This window comes from Crinia signifera, chromosome 7 (genome assembly GCF_055691185.1).
Source record: "Crinia signifera chromosome 7, ASM5569118v1, whole genome shotgun sequence".
Lineage (NCBI taxonomy): Eukaryota > Metazoa > Chordata > Amphibia > Anura > Myobatrachidae > Crinia > Crinia signifera.
The window spans coordinates 163591498-163612655 of record NC_139223.1 but is presented as its reverse complement, the minus strand read 5'-3'; the positions used below and the strand labels follow the sequence as shown (position 1 = coordinate 163612655).

General features: G+C 42.1%; 2 pseudogenes; both read right to left on the bottom strand.

The window, feature by feature from the left end:
• Positions 1 to 11114: 11114 nt before the first annotated feature.
• On the bottom strand, positions 11115 to 11233 carry LOC146025341 (5S ribosomal RNA; annotated as a pseudogene).
• A 5406-nt stretch (positions 11234 to 16639) lies between these two features.
• On the bottom strand, positions 16640 to 16758 carry LOC146025340 (5S ribosomal RNA; annotated as a pseudogene).
• Positions 16759 to 21158: the final 4400 nt, after the last annotated feature.

The following is a 21158-nucleotide window of genomic DNA, read 5'->3' as shown; positions in this document are numbered from 1 at the left end:
AGAGGTGACCCTGAGAACACGGCACAGGCACCATTTTCCTTGGATACCTGTGCATGTGCAGTAGGTGGGGGATCTGAGACCATCACATATCGGAATACCCCGGGAAATCAAAAAAATACATTGTTTCCCCCAGTTCACTGAATGGTATTAGTAACCAGTCTAGAACACTACATGGTAATAGAATTCAGAGATATTGGTTACATGTACCTGCGCAGGTGTATGACATGCCCCCAAGCCACATCAAGGCTTCTCTGTATATTGGGGGCGCCTAGCGCTATATCTGGGCGCAGGGTGTAGCACCCCAAAAAAACAGAATAAGCCAGAATACACAGTATGTACCCAATATCTCTGAATTCTATTATCATTGTCACGATCCGGAGTCTAAAGAACATTTACCTTTCATCTAAATGCCGGTCCAGACTTGCTCTGAGGTATACACCTTAATAGACTTCAGTGCAGTGATCTGGCTTTCTCTCACATGACATTCAGAAACCAAAACCTGTCTGCCTGATTCTGACATCATCCAGCTGGGTCCAATCAGCCCCGCCCTGATTCCTATAAGTATGCTGGGGAAATGGTCTAGAGTTGTCAGTGCAATGGTGTCTACAGCCTAAGTAGCATCTAAGGATCTGCTCCTGTGTTATTCAGCCTCCAGACCAGTGCTATTGTCATCTCCAGCACAGCCTGACTCCTGGCAGTTCTGCTGCATTCTCTCCTGCTGATTCCAGTCAGTTCTGCTCCTGCAGTTACCACAGTGTCTATCTGGTTCACCATCGGTTCACCATCGGTTTGCTATCGTTTCACCAACGTTGTCAATGACCACTGCGCTTCCCATCCACCTACAGCTCTACTACCCGGTACCATCTTCTATTACCAGACACCCTTCAGAGTCATCATCGATTACAGCCACCATCGGTGACCTAACATCGAACAGCTATCATCATCGGTGTACTTTCTTTCAGTGACTGTGTTATTGGTACTATCCCGAGCTACATACTTACCTGCAGTGCTCCATTGTTGTCTCTGACACACCATCGATGTTCAACATCTGTTTCTGCAAAGTGAACCTCCAGAATCCAGATCACTGTGATATTGTGTTATTGAACATTTCTAGTTACTGTATTGCTGGCTCCGGTCCAGTCCTCATCATCTCAGTGATGTTTTGCTTATTTCCAGTCTTCTGAAGTACTTACCTGTCTATATGTGCAAAACTCATTAAACAACCAAGTTTTCATTTTACCTCAGCCTCAGTGTCAAGTCAGTCCTCAAGTGTGACAGTTTGCACTGACCAGATGAATCCATCGGAAGGACAGGATCGGATTACTGGGCCGATTCAACACCTGGCAGCCCGTATAGAAAATCAAGAGGCTGCACAGAATCAGGTCATCTGTGTTCTACAAGATCTGTCCACAAGCTTGAATAATATACAAACTTTACTACGAGGCACTGGGGCTCCTCCAGCAATCAAGGTAGAAACTTCGACTCCTGCATTCATCCCGGCACCTCGCCTACATTTACCTACTCCCACAAAATTTGATGGATCTCCAAAAAATTGCCGTGGGTTCATCACTCAATGTGAAATCCACTTTGAACTTCAGCCAAGTAACTTCCCGTCAGATCGCACGAAGGTAGCTTATCTCATTTCGCTCTTCTCCGGTTCTGCGTTGGATTGGGTATCACCCCTCTGGGAGAGATCTGATCCTCTGCTATCAACCTATACAGAGTTCGTGGCTTTCTTTCGTCGTATATTCGATGAACCAGGACGTACATCATCTGCTTCCTTCAACATCCTCCGGCTTCGGCAGGGGTCCAGAACTGTGGGCCAATACCTGGTGCAATTCCAGACGCTAGCTTCTGAACTTTCATGGAATGAGGAAGCCAAGCATGCAGCCTTTTGGAACGGATTGTCTGAACGCATAAAAGATGAGCTTGTCACCAGAGACTTACCCCCAAAATTAGATGACCTCGTGTCCCTGTGTAATAAAGTCGATCTGAGATTAAGGGAAAGGGCTATTGAGAGAGGAAGGACTTCGTCTTTCAAAACCTCCACCACTTCTCAACCTCGCTTCAATTCATCCCCAAAAGAGAAACCTCAAGCCCTAGCTCACCAAGAAGAGGGGCAGTTAGGGGTACTCTTTACCTCTTCCTCCAATACAGACTGTGTCCTCCAAGTGTTCCTGAAGGTTGCCCAGCATGCAAAAAAAATTCCTGCTTTGTTGGATTCTGGTGCTGCCGGGAACTTTCTCACCATAGAATTCGTTCAACGATGGAAAATCCCCATCGAAAAACTTTCTAATCCAGTCTGCGTTACTGCCGTGGACGGTAGTAAAATTCTCGGAGGAATTATTACTCACAGGACTCAACCTCTGTCGTTAAAGGTTGGAGTTCTTCATTCTGAACTAATCAGTTTCTTAGTGATTCCAAAGGCATCTCACTCCATGATCTTAGGTCTACCCTGGCTCCGTCTTCACAACCCCACGATTGACTGGAATTCTTCTCAGATCTCTGCTTGGGGTTCATGTTGCTCTAAATCCTGTCTACAACAAGTAGTTCCTGTTCGGAAATCTTCTATTAAATCGTGTGATGTACCTCCTCCAGCATACAGAGAATTCACAGATGTATTCAGCAAAGCTGCCGCTGATGTTCTACCTCCTCATCGTCCTTGGGATTGTCCTATTGACCTCATCCCTGGAAAAATACCTCCCAGGGGTCGGACATACCCGTTATCTCTTCCAGAGACCCAGGCGATGTCTGAATACATCAAAGAGAATCTGGCTAAAGGGTTCATTCGAGCATCCTCATCTCCGGCCGGAGCTGGATTCTTCTTTGTAAAAAAAAAGGATGGAGGGCTAAGGCCCTGTATTGACTATAGGGGTTTAAATGACATCACTATTAAAAACAAATATCCATTGCCTTTAATTACTGAACTTTTTGATCGGGTTAGTGGTGCCACAATCTTCACCAAGCTTGATCTCCGAGGGGCCTATAATCTAATTCGTATCAAAGAGGGTGACGAATGGAAGACGGCATTCAATACAAGAGATGGTCACTACGAATACCTTGTGATGCCATTCGGTCTCAGCAATGCCCCTGCAGTCTTCCAGTTCTTCGTAAATGAGTTATTTCGTGACCTGCTGTACCATCATGTAGTAGTCTATTTGGATGACATCCTTATCTACGCCAATAACCTGGAAGAACATCGTCACTGGGTCAAGGAAGTTCTGACTCGCCTCCGCTCTAACCATCTCTACTGCAAATTAGAGAAATGTATATTCGAAGTGAAGTCCATCCCATTTCTAGGATACATCATCTCTGGGTCCGGCCTTGAAATGGATCCCGACAAACTCCAGGCAATCCAAGGTTGGCCAATCCCAACTACCCTCCGAAGTGTCCAACGCTTCTTGGGATTCGCAAATTATTATCGAAAATTTATCAGAAACTTCTCCACTCTAGTAGCACCAATTACGGCTCTCACCCGCAAGGGAGCAAATCCTGCTAAATGGCCGGAAGAAGCTATCAAAGCTTTTCATCTCCTCAAAAAGAAGTTTATGTCCGCTCCAGTTTTAAGACAGCCAGATGTTACCTTACCCTTCACGCTAGAGGTCGATGCCTCATCTGTGGGAGTTGGGGCGGTACTATCACAAAGAGGTCCTGACAATCATCTGCATCCCTGTGGTTTCTTCTCTCGCAAATTCTCGCCTGCAGAGCGGAATTATGCCATTGGGGACCAGGAATTGCTCGCCATTAAATTGGCACTGGAAGAATGGCGTTATCTCCTGGAAGGAGCTGCCCACGAAATCAGCATTCACACCGATCATAAGAACCTCTTATACCTCAAAACCGCTCAATGCCTCAACCCACGTCAAGCCCGATGGGCCCTATTCTTCTCCCGCTTCAAATTTAAATTGTCATTTTGTCCTGGGACTGCCAATCGCAAAGCGGATGCACTTTCCCGATCTTGGGAGCAAGACACAGAATTAAGTACCACAGAGAAACATCTTATCATTGATCCCATCGCCTTCTCTGCCGTAACTATTAATTCTCCTCCTCCAGGAAAGTCTTTTGTCAAGCCAGCTCTCCGTAAGAAGCTCCTCCAATGGGCTCATGCTTCAAGGTTCGCCGGGCATCCTGGTGTTCAGAAAACCTGTAAGTTCTTGTCCAGGTCTTATTGGTGGCCGTCCCTTAAAAAAGACGTACAGGAATTTGTTGCTTCCTGCTCTAAATGTGCTCAACACAAATCATCTCGCCAGTCTCCTGCCGGACAACTCATTCCATTGTCTGTCCCTCACTCTCCATGGACCCATCTATCCATGGATTTCATCACTGATCTACCAGAATCCTCCAAATACAACACGATTTGGGTTATCGTTGATCGCTTCACAAAGATGGCTCATTTTGTCCCACTTATCGGACTCCCTTCAGCCTCTAAACTGGCTCAACTGTTCATTCGAGTGATATTCAAGCTGCACGGTCTTCCCCAAGAAATTATTTCAGACCGAGGCGTTCAGTTCGTGGCCAGATTCTGGCGCAGTCTTTGTGCTACCCTTCAAGTGAAATTGAAATTTAGTACTGCCTATCATCCACAAACCAATGGTCAAACTGAAAGGGTCAATCAAGATCTAGAGACTTTCCTTCGGTTATACGTTTCATCATCTCAAGATGACTGGGTAGAATTACTGCCCTGGGCAGAATTCTGCCATAACAATCAGTTTCACACCTCTTCGTCCTCCACGCCATTCTATGCTAACTACGGTTTCCATCCAAGAGTTCCTGAATTTCAACCTCTGGCTACCACATCTGTTCCAGCAGTGAATTTGACACTCCAGCATTTCTCAAAGATCTGGAAGACCATCCGGTCCTCTTTACTAAAGGCGTCCAGCAATTATAAAAAAATTTGCTGATAGAAAACGAAGAGCTGTTCCATCTTTAAAACCAGGTGATCGTGTGTGGTTGTCTACCCGCACTCTAAGACTCAGAGTGCCTTCAATGAAGTTTGCTCCACGATTCATCGGTCCATTTCCAGTAGAAAAAGTTATCAACCCTGCGGCTTACAGGTTGAAACTTCCTCCATTCTTGAAAATTCCAAACACATTTCATATTTCTTTGTTAAAACCATTAGTTCTCAATCGTTTTCTCTCAAAACTCCCCCAAACACCCAAGGTTCAGAAGCAACAAGGAGTTGAGTACGAGGTATCAAAAATTCTTGATTCACGACTCCGGTACAATCGCCTTCAGTATCTCATCGATTGGAAGGGATATGGTCCTGAAGAGCGTTCCTGGACTGATGCTTCTGAGGTTCACGCTCCAAGATTGATACGTGAGTTTCATCGCAAATTTCCTCGAAAACCTCATAGGTGTCCTGGGGCCACCCATAAAGGGGGGGGTGCTGTCACGATCCGGAGTCTAAAGAACATTTACCTTTCATCTAAATGCCGGTCCAGACTTGCTCTGAGGTATACACCTTAATAGACTTCAGTGCAGTGATCTGGCTTTCTCTCACATGACATTCAGAAACCAAAACCTGTCTGCCTGATTCTGACATCATCCAGCTGGGTCCAATCAGCCCCGCCCTGATTCCTATAAGTATGCTGGGGAAATGGTCTAGAGTTGTCAGTGCAATGGTGTCTACAGCCTAAGTAGCATCTAAGGATCTGCTCCTGTGTTATTCAGCCTCCAGACCAGTGCTATTGTCATCTCCAGCACAGCCTGACTCCTGGCAGTTCTGCTGCATTCTCTCCTGCTGATTCCAGTCAGTTCTGCTCCTGCAGTTACCACAGTGTCTATCTGGTTCACCATCGGTTCACCATCGGTTTGCTATCGTTTCACCAACGTTGTCAACGACCACTGCGCTTCCCATCCACCTACAGCTCTACTACCCGGTACCATCTTCTATTACCAGACACCCTTCAGAGTCATCATTGATTACAGCCACCATCGGTGACCTAACATCGAACAGCTATCATCATCGGTGTACTTTCTTTCAGTGACTGTGTTATTTGTACTATCCCGAGCTACATACTTACCTGCAGTGCTCCATTGTTGTCTCCGACACACCATCGATGTTCAACATCGGTTTCTGCAAAGTGAACCTCCAGAATCCAGATCACTGTGATATTGTGTTATTGAACATTTCTAGTTACTGTATTGCTGGCTCCAGTCCAGTCCTCATCATCTCAGTGATGTTTTGCTTATTTCCAGTCTTCTGAAGTACTTACCTGTCTATATGTGCAAAACTCATTAAACAACCAAGTTTTCATTTTACCTCAGCCTCAGTGTCAAGTCAGTCCTCAAGTGTGACAATCATGTAGTGTTCAAGACCGGTTACTAATCCCATTCAGTGATCTGCCGGGAAACACTGTATTTTTTATTTACCCAGTATTACCCCCCCCCCCCCCTTCCCTTTTCATGCACCTGAATGGTATTACTAAACCTCTGCAAAGCACTTACTGCAGGAGGAATCTGTATCCCCGCAGCGCAGCAGCCTTGTGCACAGGTTGGAAGATGTTACATTGAATCTGGTTACTGGTTACTTAGGGCCCGGTGGTTCTGGGGACTATGATTTATAAAGGATGAAATCCAAGGTCAGTAGGCTCTCAGCACAATATATAACAGCTGCCGCATCCAGGTCCCGCATACGCTGCTTTAGAAGGGAATCTCGCTCTGACGCAAGCAATCTTTATGGTCATACCCTGAAACCGTATAAGGCAGGGGTGGGGAACCTCAGGCCCTGGGGCCGTATGCGGCCCCCGTAGCCGTCTAAGTGGCCCTCCCACCCACCAGGCGGCTTTGCCGGGAGTCAAGTAAAAGGGAATTCTCGCGAGAGGTCGGTAGTTTTCGCAAGATTCCTCTTAATCAACAACTGGAGACTGTCAGTCCTTTTCAGCGGCAGCCGCCGGAGCGTGGGACGGCTGCAGCAGGACAATTTGTAAGAGACATTTTTACATATGGCCCCGAAGGATTTTTTCCCTATACAAACGGCCCTTGGCACAAAAAAGGATCCCCACCCCTGGTATAAGGGGAAGACATACCCTCATGAAACGGAAATGAGGCTCTCAAAAATTGGTGTCCCCCCTCCTGAAAGGAGTGGCAAGTCTGTTTTTTTAGGGCAGTCCGAGCACCTGATGATGGAATACTAGTTGGATCACCTCATCACAGCCACACCCCCATGCTTTTAAATGCTGTTAATCTCATCATTGTAAAGTGGGGGGCGTGGCTACAGTGTCTTAATTGCTGACACCACACCCACACCCCACCTCCTTTTTTTTCACAGGCCCACCTCTGTCATACCCCCTTTCTCAAATAACCCTCCCCACATCACCCCCAGCTGTCCAATAAGAGAGCAGTACATTAGGAAATTGAATTAGGGTTTAAATCAATTTTGAAGTTGTTTAGAGTTCGTCTCTAATAACTATTTAAATAAAACTGTCTGAATTTAGATTCTAAAACTGACATCACCGTCAATTTTTAAATCTAAATTCAGAGGGTTTTAATTAAATAGGCTTTTAGTAAATACCCAATATCAGACAATCAGACACGACTGAAAAATTGTGTTGGGTTTAAAATCCATTCATAATCAACTTTTAGAACATTTTCCCCAAGGTGCAGGAGATCCAGTTTAATGTCTATAATAACCTTCTCATCACATAAAACACAATCCCCTAGACAATACCTGCGCTGTGAAAGGATTGGCTGAGGCCGGGGTTTCACCTTCTAAGCAATGTTTTGTCATGGAAATGCCAGTGACCATACAAGAACAATTGTCACATACAAAGATGAGTCATTATATGACAAAAATAGACAAAAAGTTACAACTTTCCACGTTCTGCTTACATAAGAAAACTGGTGTATATAAGCCTCTTACCTCCGGCACTGAGTACACCGCTCGTTAGGACACATCGCAGCCGACAACATGGGAAAGGTACAGAAATATATTACATTTCTGCTTATGTAACATTGTAACAGTTTGTCACAATCTGTTTAGAATAGAATGTAACAATAATGTTTTCTAAAAAGTAAAAAGGTCACTATTTGTGCTACACTATACATACACTGTACATACTGTACACTACACTACACTACACTATACATCAGGGACGTGCAGTCAGGGGAGGCAGGGGAGGCAGTGCCTCCCCTGTCATAGATGGTTAAAATAATACAAAAATACAAAGAAAATACTTATGACACATATTCTGTGCTGTAAGTATTTGCTTTATATTATTCAAATCATTTTTCCAACATTTTTTTCTTTAATATTGTTTTCAGAGGCACTGAGTGCGGTGCCTCCGGCTCTCAATGTAAAAGACCCAGAAAGAGGGGAAGGGTAGGGGGCAGTATAAGCCCATTAGAAAAGCTGTAAAAGCGGCACCTATAGCAGTGCCTCAGTGACAGGGACGTGCATTATGCCTATATGAAAGCACGCCCCTGTCACTGAGGCAGATATGACTGGGCATCAGATTATCCTGCAGTATCAAGCCACCAAGGAACAATCTGCACCCACTCCCCTTCTTCTTCCCGGGAGAACAGTTGAGTTTCCCTGCCACCCGACTACAGCTGGCTTGCCGGACGGGACCTCCACTCAGGACCGACAATTATGACAGGTATGCAGCCACTTAGAGAGTGACATGGCTGCACACTGCATCCCATGACCCCGTTGTGTGCAACGCACTTAAAGAAACTGCTGAGCCCCAGCAACCCCAGCTCTAGGACCCTGTCTGGTGCTGGCAAACCTGCTCACAGCACCCCGCTCTCAGGCCACCGCTGTGCGCGGCAACCGCGCTCCCTGGATACTGCAAACACCGGCAAACCCACTTCTAACGCCAGACCCTGGGCACCCCCTGCATCCAGGGCTGAAGAATATAGCAGCACACCGTTAGGAGGAATACATTAAGGTGAGGACTTACTCGGGGGCCAGGGCCGGCTTCTTCTTCTATTAATCACTGGTGTGAGCAGAACAGGAGCAGTGCTGCTGAGGAAGAAAAGTAGACTTGTCCCGAGGGCATGCACCTGTGGCTGTACCCACGGACCGCTGCGCTGCTTGCTCCTGTACTGCTGCTGCAGGCGTTGGTGATAACTAGTAGGTGTCTACGACACTGAGGTGCTGGATACTGGTGTGACAATGCCCGACTTTGCTCCCACAGGGAAGAGGTCAGTTTATTGATGGGGAATCATTAACTCTATTTTAAAAGGAGGGAGTGGGAAAAGCTAAATATATATATATATATATGGAGAGTATGGGGAGAATCAAGGCGCCTTACAGTAGACTAATATTTCTCAACATCAAGTATGGACGTATATGCAAAAATATACTATAAAAATGTATTTATTAAACCAAAGTAAAAGAATATGAATATAAAACAAAAGATTTTTTTGTATACACTTAATTCATACAATGCACAGAAACAAACACATGACACTTGTACAATGGGTTGGGATGGGCAGTGGGGATGGGAAAGGTAAAATGGAGATGACACGAGAGTGGGAGGTAAATGGCAAAAATGGTATTAAAACAGTATGAACATATAAGAACAATAGGTCTATCCCCTTTGTTTAAAAAGTATGGTTAGTACTTAGCTGGATATGGGGTAAGTGAAAAAAAAAGGTTCAAAGTCTTTTTCGTGGTTGAAGACCTGGAGGTAGTGCTGCAGTCTCTTGGCTCAGTGGCAGAAAGGATTGGAGGGTAGTCCCGACGCGTTTCGTCCACTTAAGGACTTCTTCAAGGGGAGCAGAATATTAAGGTGTGATCAGTAAGGGTATTTATACTGTCTGTGATTACATGGGGGTGGGGTTAGGAACCGGAAGCGGAAGTGTCCGATTTTTCGTATTTTCAATGAGAGTAAAGTACTAAGGAAACATTTATAGCTATTACTGATAGATTCGGAGATTCAGTCTCTGTTGATATTGTCTAGTTGTTGTTGTTAAATCTGCAGTAAATACTGCTGTGATCAGTTAGAAAGTTCTCCGCTGGACCGGAAGTGCGTCATCGCACTGTCCGTCCGTGGAACGCGGAAGTAGATGTAGTTGAAGCGCACAAAGCGCTGACGCTGGAACGCGGAAATTGAAGCCTGTGCCGAGCAGACGTTGGACCGGAAGTGCGTCTCCCCGCTGGAGCGCACGTAGCGCTGACTTTGGAACGCAGATGTTGAAGCTTGTGTTGAACTGACGATGAGCCGGAAGTGCGTCTCCTTGCTGGCTGCCCGTGGAACGCGGATGTCTATTATATTGGAGCGCAAGCCTTCTATTGGAATGTAGTCTTCTATAGAATCTCGATCGTCATACTTGTGGGGGCGGAGTTTTCCACTGTGAGACACAAACGTTGTCATGGTAATCCTCTAGTGGAGGCATATTTAGCTCTTTGTGATATACGTACTAAGGAACAAAATAGAGTATAAATGTTAATGAAAAAGGACACTTATTATAAGTTTGTTTGCCGCATGCCTGCATTTTTCATTCTTCATTGTCATATGGGTGACATTTTTGTGCTTACGTGCAAACGATGGTGATCCCATGTGTTTTGCTTAATTTCATTATAAGGTGACAAACAAGAAAGTCCTGTACATATTTATATTCAACTGTGACATTACTATACAGTTATAACAGTATTTGTGACAGTGTTCACATAAAGTGGATGTGAGTGTGTGATAATAATATTTACAGGTGACAGAATTTTCATTCTGAGTAAGACATATATATAAGAGTTTGTGGTTAGGAACCCTAAGATCTATTCCACCATAAAGGTGTAGTGAACATATTTGTTCTGTGTAGGCATAGTCCATTTTCGGTCGTGCTCTGAGTCCATTAGCTGTATTTACAATGGTAATTGTTTCATTTTTATTTTCTTTTATTCCTTTTGAGAATTTTCTGTTGAAGCTTGCTGAAGTATTTAGAATGTCTTTGTTCATGGTTAAACATTCCTTCAGTTAGTAGAGGAATGGTTCTGATACCAGGTATTTTTGGTGTGTGTTTCAGGTTTTTAAGAGTTCGTGTGAAGGTGGAATTTTCAAACATTCGGGTTAGTGTCTTCGGACATGGTGTCCTTTATATCTTCTGAAGGCCCTTCATTTACAACTGCCACCAGAGGTTCTTTAGACCTGTTGGTGTCCTTCCCTGTACATTTTTGCATGCGATACCCAATTTTCCCTGGTGGTCTCCCTCCCAAGTACTTGTTGGGCCCACTGCTTTTTAACTTCCGAGTTCGGATGGAATCGGGTTTGTGCAGAGTGGGATGGTCGCATTTTCTTGTATTGGGTTCACTTTCATACAGGCTAAGACCTCTGTGGTGTTGTTTCTTCAGAGGAATGGGGCTATTTCGTAGCTTTCATTCAGACCATGGGGTGACAGGGTGTTGAGTTCGTAAATCCAGAACATCTCACGTTGCGAAAGTCTCTTTGCTAGATCTCCTCCCCGTGGTCCAAGAGTGACGTGTTCGATGGTGGTGAATTTGAGGTTTTCTACGGATGAGTTATGATTATTTAAGAAGTGTCGAGATACGGAATGAGTTGTGAGTTTATTTTTGATGTATCTGATGTGCTCCTGTATTCTGAGTTTGAGTGGGCGTTTGGTCTTACCCACGTATTTAAGACCACATGGACATTCAATCATGTAGATGGCTGATGTGGTGTTACAATTGCAGAAATGTTTCTTTGTATATTTTTTGGTGTTGTTGTAGTTCTGAAAGGTTTTTTTATCCGGATGTACATGTTTGCAAATGTTGCAGTGACCACATTTGTATGTGCCTGTACATTTGGTTAGTGATATTTGCTGGGTAGGGTTGCTTTCAAGCAGGCTAGGTGCTAGTATCTCTTTGAGGTTTCTTGATTTTCGAAATATGACATGAGGTTTATTAGGAAGTATATCTTCTAGAATGGGGTCCATTTTGAGTATGTTCCAGTGTTTACTGATGGTTTGTCTGATCTTTTTTTCCTCGCAATTGAATTGCGTGATAAAGGCTAATGAGTGGTTGTTTTCTTCTCCTCTTTTGGGTTTGATTTTCTCCTCCAGTAGTTCTGCTCTGTTAAGTTCTTCACATTTAGTAATTGCTTGATGAATGATTTTTTCCGGGTACTCCCTTTCCCTGAATCGGTTGGCATAAATTTCAACTTGTTCTGTGCATGATATGGCTGTGCTGCAATTTCGTTTGATCCTGTAAAATTGTGAGAATGGGATGTTGTCTTTCCATCGTTTGACATGTCCACTTTTGTAGTGAAGGTAGCTATTTGTGTCAACAGTCTTGATGAAGTTTTTAGTTGTAATTGTCTTCCCTTCATTCGATAATATTAGGTCCAGAAATTCCACATGATCTTTACTTACATTGAATGTAAATTTCAAATTGTAGTTGTTATTGTTGATGTGATTAATGAATTTCATGAAGTCTTCCAAGTTTCCGTCCCATATAACAAGTATGTCATCTATATACCGTTTGTATATATGTATATTGTTTTTGAAAGGATTGTTGTTGTAGACGTACTGGTCTTCCCATTTGCCCATAAGTAAATTTGCGAAGCTTGGTGCAAATATTGTGCCCATGGCCGTTCCGCAGATTTGTAAAAAGAATTGGTCCAGGAATTTAAAATAATTATGAGTTAGTATAAACATGATGATATCACAGATAAAATTGATATGGGCAGTGGTTAGATTAGTATCTTTTTCTAAGGCTTCTCTGCAGGCTTGAGTTCCTTTTTCATGTTCAATCGAAGTGTAGAGTGAAGAAACATCTATGGTGGCCCATAGGAAGGTGTCCTGCCAGGTGACGTTTTTCATGATTCTCAGTACGCTAGATGTATCTTTCAGGTATGATGGTAATTCGGTAACTTTGTTTTTGAGGAAGATGTCAACATATTCAGAGCAGTGTGCCGTAAGTGAGTCGATTCCTGCTATTATAGGTCGGCCTGGTGGATCTTGCAGCTGTTTATGAATCTTTGGGAGATGGTAAAATATGGGTATGACCGGATCATTATTGAGTAGATATTGGTATTCGGATTTTGTAATGATTTGTTCATGTAGTCCTTTCAAGAGTAATTTTCTTAGCTCGTCTACATAGGGCTCGGTTGGGTCTTTAGGTTGTGGTTTATATGATTTGGGGTCGTCCAATAGTCTTTTTGCCTCTTTTTCATATTCTTTTCTGTCTTGTATCACCAAGCCTCCTCCTTTGTCTGCTGGTCGTAGAACTATTAGTTTGTTTTCTTTGAGTTCTTTTGAGGCCCTTTTCTCCTGATTGGTGAGGTTTTTTCCGATGTTGGTGGTCTCATTGTTGTCTATGAGATCTTTCTTAACCATTTCGTAGAAAATAGGTATGTGGTTTCCCTTTGATTCAAGCGGATAAAATTTCGATGTACATTTCAGTGAAGATTTAGATTGAGACTCATAATTATTAATTATCGCGTTCTCATTTTTGGCGAAGTGTCTTTTTAATGTCAGTTTTCTGACATATTTGTTCAGATCTAGAAACATTTGGAATTTGTTTGGTTTTTGAATAGGAGCGAATGATAAGCCTTTGCTTAACAATGTTATTTGTGGGTTTGTGAGGTTTTGAGATGAAAGGTTAAATATGCCTTGTTTTTTTGGTTCTATTGTTTTAGATATCTTCTTTTTGTGTCTCTTCCTCCCTCCTCGTTTTCCTCTTCTATGTACCTGCGTTTTTGTGGAGAGGCTATTTCTATACGTCCTCTGTGGTTGTATCTTTTGGTCGTATCTCTTGCTGTTGGTGTTTGTCCCGGGGATAAAAAATCATTATCACTACATGATTCCAGTCTGCTAAGTGCTGAGAATCTGTTGTTTGTTTTGGAATAGTGGTTCCTTGGTGTCCTGGTATCTTGTTTTGGAGGTATGTAAGTTTTGGAGATGAATTTCCTGGAATAACTGTTATCTCTATTCCTTGCTCCGAATCTGGACCAATTTTTTATTCTGTTGTTGGCGTAATCTTGTTTGTCCCTATTGAATTTTTTCTCTTTGCTCCTGATCACTTCTTCCTCAATCCTTTCTAATTTTTTGTTCAGAACAGCTTCATTTACTTTGAATTCTTCACTTTCTTTAATTTTTGTGAGGTTCGTCTCATGAGTTTTGAGTTGTTCTTCGATGTCCGTTATAGATTGTTTTTTCTCTTGTATGATTGCTTTCATGAGTTTAGCTGAGCACTCATGTAGAATTTTGTCCCACTGTTCCATAAATTTTGGATTGTCTTGGCCAAAGGTAGGATTTTTCAGTATCCTCAGGCCTCTGGGGATTTGATCAACCGTAAGATAGTGTTCAAGTCCTTTGATATCCCACCATGCCTTGATCTGTTTGGTGAGTAATTTTTCCAGATCCCAGAACATTGAATCTGTGTTATCACTTATGTGTACGGTTTGTGTGACCGTATCCTCATTGAAGATCTTGCTACAAAGGTCTGACCTCTTAGATCCCAGACCACAAGTTTTAAACATTGTGAAAAACCAATTTACAGTGATTTGGTGTATTATCCAACAATTATGGTTATTAATACGTGGTAAAAGGTGATATATACGTGATTACAGTGACAATATTTATCTTAATCACACAAATAAAAATCTGGGTTACTATTGCAGCCTAATCCTAGTTTTACCAATGGAGTAGAATAGAGATCAAGAAGAAGCTCTAGGACACTGGCGCATTAGATTACCCTATGTAGAAGGTGTTAAATAAAACCTATTAGATTTCAGAGATCTAACTGTAAAATCTTTAGGGTGGCTGGCCAATTCTCTGGGTGCCGGCTTGGTGAACCGGAGGGGTTTTAGATGGAGAGTATGGGGAGAATCAAGGCGCCTTACAGTAGACTAATATTTCTCAACATCAAGTATGGACGTATATGCAAAAATATACTATAAAAATGTATTTATTAAACCAAAGTAAAAGAATATGAATATAAAACAAAAGTTTTTTTGTATACACTTAATTCATACAATGCACAGAAACAAACACATGACACTTGTACAATGGGTTGGGATGGGCAGTGGGGATGGGAAAGGTAAAATGGAGATGACACGAGAGTGGGAGGTAAATGGCAAAAATGGTATTAAAACAGTATGAACATATAAGAACAATAGGTCTATCCCCTTTGTTTAAAAAGTATGGTTAGTACTTAGCTGGATATGGGGTAAGTGAAAAAAAAAGGTTCAAAGTCTTTTTCGTGGTTGAAGACCTGGAGGTAGTGCTGCAGTCTCTTGGCTCAGTGGCAGAAAGGATTGGAGGGTAGTCCCGACGCGTTTCGTCCACTTAAGGACTTCTTCAAGGGGAGCAGAATATTAAGGTGTGATCAGTAAGGGTATTTATACTGTCTGTGATTACATGGGGGTGGGGTTAGGAACCGGAAGCGGAAGTGTCCGATTTTTCGTATTTTCAATGAGAGTAAAGTACTAAGGAAACATTTATAGCTATTACTGATAGATTCGGAGATTCAGTCTCTGTTGATATTGTCTAGTTGTTGTTGTTAAATCTGCAGTAAATACTGCTGTGATCAGTTAGAAAGTTCTCCGCTGGACCGGAAGTGCGTCATCGCACTGTCCGTCCGTGGAACGCGGAAGTAGATGTAGTTGAAGCGCACAAAGCGCTGACGCTGGAACGCGGAAATTGAAGCCTGTGCCGAGCAGACGTTGGACCGGAAGTGCGTCTCCCCGCTGGAGCGCACGTAGCGCTGACTTTGGAACGCAGATGTTGAAGCTTGTGTTGAACTGACGATGAGCCGGAAGTGCGTCTCCTTGCTGGCTGCCCGTGGAACGCGGATGTCTATTATATTGGAGCGCAAGCCTTCTATTGGAATGTAGTCTTCTATAGGATCTCGATCGTCATACTTGTGGGGGCGGAGTTTTCCACTGTGAGACACAAACGTTGTCATGGTAATCCTCTAGTGGAGGCATATTTAGCTCTTTGTGATATACGTACTAAGGAACAAAATAGAGTATAAATGTTAATGAAAAAGGACACTTATTATAAGTTTGTTTGCCGCATGCCTGCATTTTTCATTCTTCATTGTCATATGGGTGACATTTTTGTGCTTACGTGCAAACGATGGTGATCCCATGTGTTTTGCTTAATTTCATTATAAGGTGACAAACAAGAAAGTCCTGTACATATTTATATTCAACTGTGACATTACTATACAGTTATAACAGTATTTGTGACAGTGTTCACATAAAGTGGATGTGAGTGTGTGATAATAATATTTACAGGTGACAGAATTTTCATTCTGAGTAAGACATATATATAAGAGTTTGTGGTTAGGAACCCTAAGATCTATTCCACCATAAAGGTGTAGTGAACATATTTGTTCTGTGTAGGCATAGTCCATTTTCGGTCGTGCTCTGAGTCCATTAGCTGTATTTACAATGGTAATTGTTTCATTTTTATTTTCTTTTATTCCTTTTGAGAATTTTCTGTTGAAGCTTGCTGAAGTATTTAGAATGTCTTTGTTCATGGTTAAACATTCCTTCAGTTAGTAGAGGAATGGTTCTGATACCAGGTATTTTTGGTGTGTGTTTCAGGTTTTTAAGAGTTCGTGTGAAGGTGGAATTTTCAAACATTCGGGTTAGTGTCTTCGGACATGGTGTCCTTTATATCTTCTGAAGGCCCTTCATTTACAACTGCCACCAGAGGTTCTTTAGACCTGTTGGTGTCCTTCCCTGTACATTTTTGCATGCGATACCCAATTTTCCCTGGTGGTCTCCCTCCCAAGTACTTGTTGGGCCCACTGCTTTTTAACTTCCGAGTTCGGATGGAATCGGGTTTGTGCAGAGTGGGATGGTCGCATTTTCTTGTATTGGGGTCACTTTCATACAGGCTAAGACCTCTGTGGTGTTGTTTCTTCAGAGGAATGGGGCTATTTCGTAGCTTTCATTCAGACCATGGGGTGACAGGGTGTTGAGTTCGTAAATCCAGAACATCTCACGTTGCGAAAGTCTCTTTGCTAGATCTCCTCCCCGTGGTCCAAGAGTGACGTGTTCGATGGTGGTGAATTTGAGGTTTTCTACGGATGAGTTATGATTATTTAAGAAGTGTCGAGATACGGAATGAGTTTATTTTTGATGTATCTGATGTGCTCCTGTATTCTGAGTTTGAGTTGGCGTTTGGTCTTACCCACGTATTTAAGACCACATGGACATTCAATCATGTAGATGGCTGATGTGGTGTTACAATTGCAGAAATGTTTCTTTGTATATTTTTTGGTGTTGTTGTAGTTCTGAAAGGTTTTTTTATCCGGATGTACATGTTTGCAAATGTTGCAGTGACCACATTTGTATGTGCCTGTACATTTGGTTAGTGATATTTGCTGGGTAGGGTTGCTTTCAAGCAGGCTAGGTGCTAGTATCTCTTTGAGGTTTCTTGATTTTCGAAATATGACATGAGGTTTATTAGGAAGTATATCTTCTAGAATGGGGTCCATTTTGAGTATGTTCCAGTGTTTACTGATGGTTTGTCTGATCTTTTTTTCCTCGCAATTGAATTGCGTGATAAAGGCTAATGAGTGGTTGTTTTCTTCTCCTCTTTTGGGTTTGATTTTCTCCTCCAGTAGTTCTGCTCTGTTAAGTTCTTCACATTTAGTAATTGCTTGATGAATGATTTTTTCCGGGTACTCCCTTTCCCTGAATCGGTTGGCATAAATTTCAACTTGTTCTGTGCATGATATGGCTGTGCTGCAATTTCGTTTGATCCTGTAAAATTGTGAGAATGGGATGTTGTCTTTCCATCGTTTGACATGTCCACTTTTGTAGTGAAGGTAGCTATTTGTGTCAACAGTCTTGATGAAGTTTTTAGTTGTAATTGTCTTCCCTTCATTCGATAATATTAGGTCCAGAAATTCCACATGATCTTTACTTACATTGAATGTAAATTTCAAATTGTAGTTGTTATTGTTGATGTGATTAATGAATTTCATGAAGTCTTCCAAGTTTCCGTCCCATATAACAAGTATGTCATCTATATACCGTTTGTATATATGTATATTGTTTTTGAAAGGATTGTTGTTGTAGACGTACTGGTCTTCCCATTTGCCCATAAGTAAATTTGCGAAGCTTGGTGCAAATATTGTGCCCATGGCCGTTCCGCAGATTTGTAAAAAGAATTGGTCCAGGAATTTAAAATAATTATGAGTTAGTATAAACATGATGATATCACAGATAAAATTGATATGGGCAGTGGTTAGATTAGTATCTTTTTCTAAGGCTTCTCTGCAGGCTTGAGTTCCTTTTTCATGTTCAATCGAAGTGTAGAGTGAAGAAACATCTATGGTGGCCCATAGGAAGGTGTCCTGCCAGGTGACGTTTTTCATGATTCTCAGTACGCTAGATGTATCTTTCAGGTATGATGGTAATTCGGTAACTTTGTTTTTGAGGAAGATGTCAACATATTCAGAGCAGTGTGCCGTAAGTGAGTCGATTCCTGCTATTATAGGTCGGCCTGGTGGATCTTGCAGCTGTTTATGAATCTTTGGGAGATGGTAAAATATGGGTATGACCGGATCATTATTGAGTAGATATTGGTATTCGGATTTTGTAATGATTTGTTCATGTAGTCCTTTCAAGAGTAATTTTCTTAGCTCGTCTACATAGGGCTCGGTTGGGTCTTTAGGTTGTGGTTTATATGATTTGGGGTCGTCCAATAGTCTTTTTGCCTCTTTTTCATATTCTTTTCTGTCTTGTATCACCAAGCCTCCTCCTTTGTCTGCTGGTCGTAGAACTATTAGTTTGTTTTCTTTGAGTTCTTTTAAGGCCCTTTTCTCCTGATTGGTGAGGTTTTTCCCGATGTTGGTGGTCTCATTGTTGTCTATGAGATCTTTCTTAACCATTTCGTAGAAAATAGGTATGTGGTTTCCCTTTGATTCAAGCGGATAAAATTTCGATGTACATTTCAGTGAAGATTTAGATTGAGACTCATAATTATTAATTATCGCGTTCTCATTTTTGGCGAAGTGTCTTTTTAATGTCAGTTTTCTGACATATTTGTTCAGATCTAGAAACATTTGGAATTTGTTTGGTTTTTGAATAGGAGCGAATGATAAGCCTTTGCTTAACAATGTTATTTGTGGGTTTGTGAGGTTTTGAGATGAAAGGTTAAATATGCCTTGTTTTTTTGGTTCTATTGTTTTAGATATCTTCTTTTTGTGTCTCTTCCTCCCTCCTCGTTTTCCTCTTCTATGTACCTGCGTTTTTGTGGAGAGGCTATTTCTATACGTCCTCTGTGGTTGTATCTTTTGGTCGTATCTCTTGCTGTTGGTGTTTGTCCCGGGGATAAAAAATCATTATCACTACATGATTCCAGTCTGCTAAGTGCTGAGAATCTGTTGTTTGTTTTGGAATAGTGGTTCCTTGGTGTCCTGGTATCTTGTTTTGGAGGTATGTAAGTTTTGGAGATGAATTTCCTGGAATAACTGTTATCTCTATTCCTTGCTCCGAATCTGGACCAATTTTTTATTCTGTTGTTGGCGTAATCTTGTTTGTCCCTATTGAATTTTATCTCTTTGCTCCTGATCACTTCTTCCTCAATCCTTTCTAATTTTTTGTTCAGAACAGCTTCATTTACTTTGAATTCTTCACTTTCTTTAATTTTTGTGAGGTTCGTCTCATGAGTTTTGAGTTGTTCTTCGATGTCCGTTAGAGATTGTTTTTTCTCTTGTATGATTGCTTTCATGAGTTTAGCTGAGCACTCATGTAGAATTTTGTCCCACTGTTCCATAAATTTTGGATTGTCTTGGCCAAAGGTAGGATTTTTCAGTATCCTCAGGCCTCTGGGGATTCGATCAACCGTAAGATAGTGTTCAAGTCCTTTGATATCCCACCATGCCTTGATCTGTTTGGTGAGTAATTTTTCCAGATCCCAGAACATTGAATCTGTGTTATCACTTATGTGTACGGTTTGTGTGACCGTATCCTCATTGAAGATCTTGCTACAAAGGTCTGACCTCTTAGATCCCAGACCACAAGTTTTAAACATTGTGAAAAACCAATTTACAGTGATTTGGTGTATTATCCAACAATTATGGTTATTAATACGTGGTAAAAGGTGATATATACGTGATTACAGTGACAATATTTATCTTAATCACACAAATAAAAATCTGGGTTACTATTGCAGCCTAATCCTAGTTTTACCAATGGAGTAGAATAGAGATCAAGAAGAAGCTCTAGGACACTGGCGCATTAGATTACCCTATGTAGAAGGTGTTAAATAAAACCTATTAGATTTCAGAGATCTAACTGTAAAATCTTTAGGGTGGCTGGCCAATTCTCTGGGTGCCGGCTTGGTGAACCGGAGGGGTTTTAGATGGAGAGTATGGGGAGAATTAAGGCGCCTTACAGTAGACTAATATTTCTCAACATCAAGTATGGACGTATATGCAAAAATATACTATAAAAATGTATTTATTAAACCAAAGTAAAAGAATATGAATATAAAACAAAAGATTTTTTTGTATTCACTTAATTCATACAATGCACAGAAACAAACACATGACACTTGTACAATGGGTTGGGATGGGCAGTGGGGATGGGAAAGGTAAAATGGAGATGACACGAGAGTGGGAGGTAAATGGCAAAAATGGTATTAAAACAGTATCAACATATAAAAACAATAGGTCTATCCCCTTTGTTTAAAAAGTATGGTTAGTACTTAGCTGGATATGGGGTAAGTGAAAAAAAAAGGTTCAAAGTCTTTTTCGTGGTTGAAGACCTGGAGGTAGTGCTGCAGTCTCTTGGCTCAGTGGCAGAAAGGATTGGAGGGTAGTCCCGACGCGTTTCGTCCACTTAAGGACTTCTTCAAGGGGAGCAGAATATTAAGGTGTGATCAGTAAGGGTATTTATACTGTCTGTGATTACATGGGGGTGGGGTTAGGAACCGGAAGCGGAAGTGTCCGATTTTTCGTATTTTCAATGAGAGTAAAGTACTAAGGAAACATTTATAGCTATTACTGATAGATTCGGAGATTCAGTCTCTGTTGATATTGTCTAGTTGTTGTTGTTAAATCTGCAGTAAATACTGCTGTGATCAGTTAGAAAGTTCTCCGCTGGACCGGAAGTGCGTCATCGCACTGTCCGTCCGTGGAACGCGGAAGTAGATGTAGTTGAAGCGCACAAAGCGCTGACGCTGGAACGCGGAAATTGAAGCCTGTGCCGAGCAGACGTTGGACCGGAAGTGCGTCTCCCCGCTGGAGCGCACGT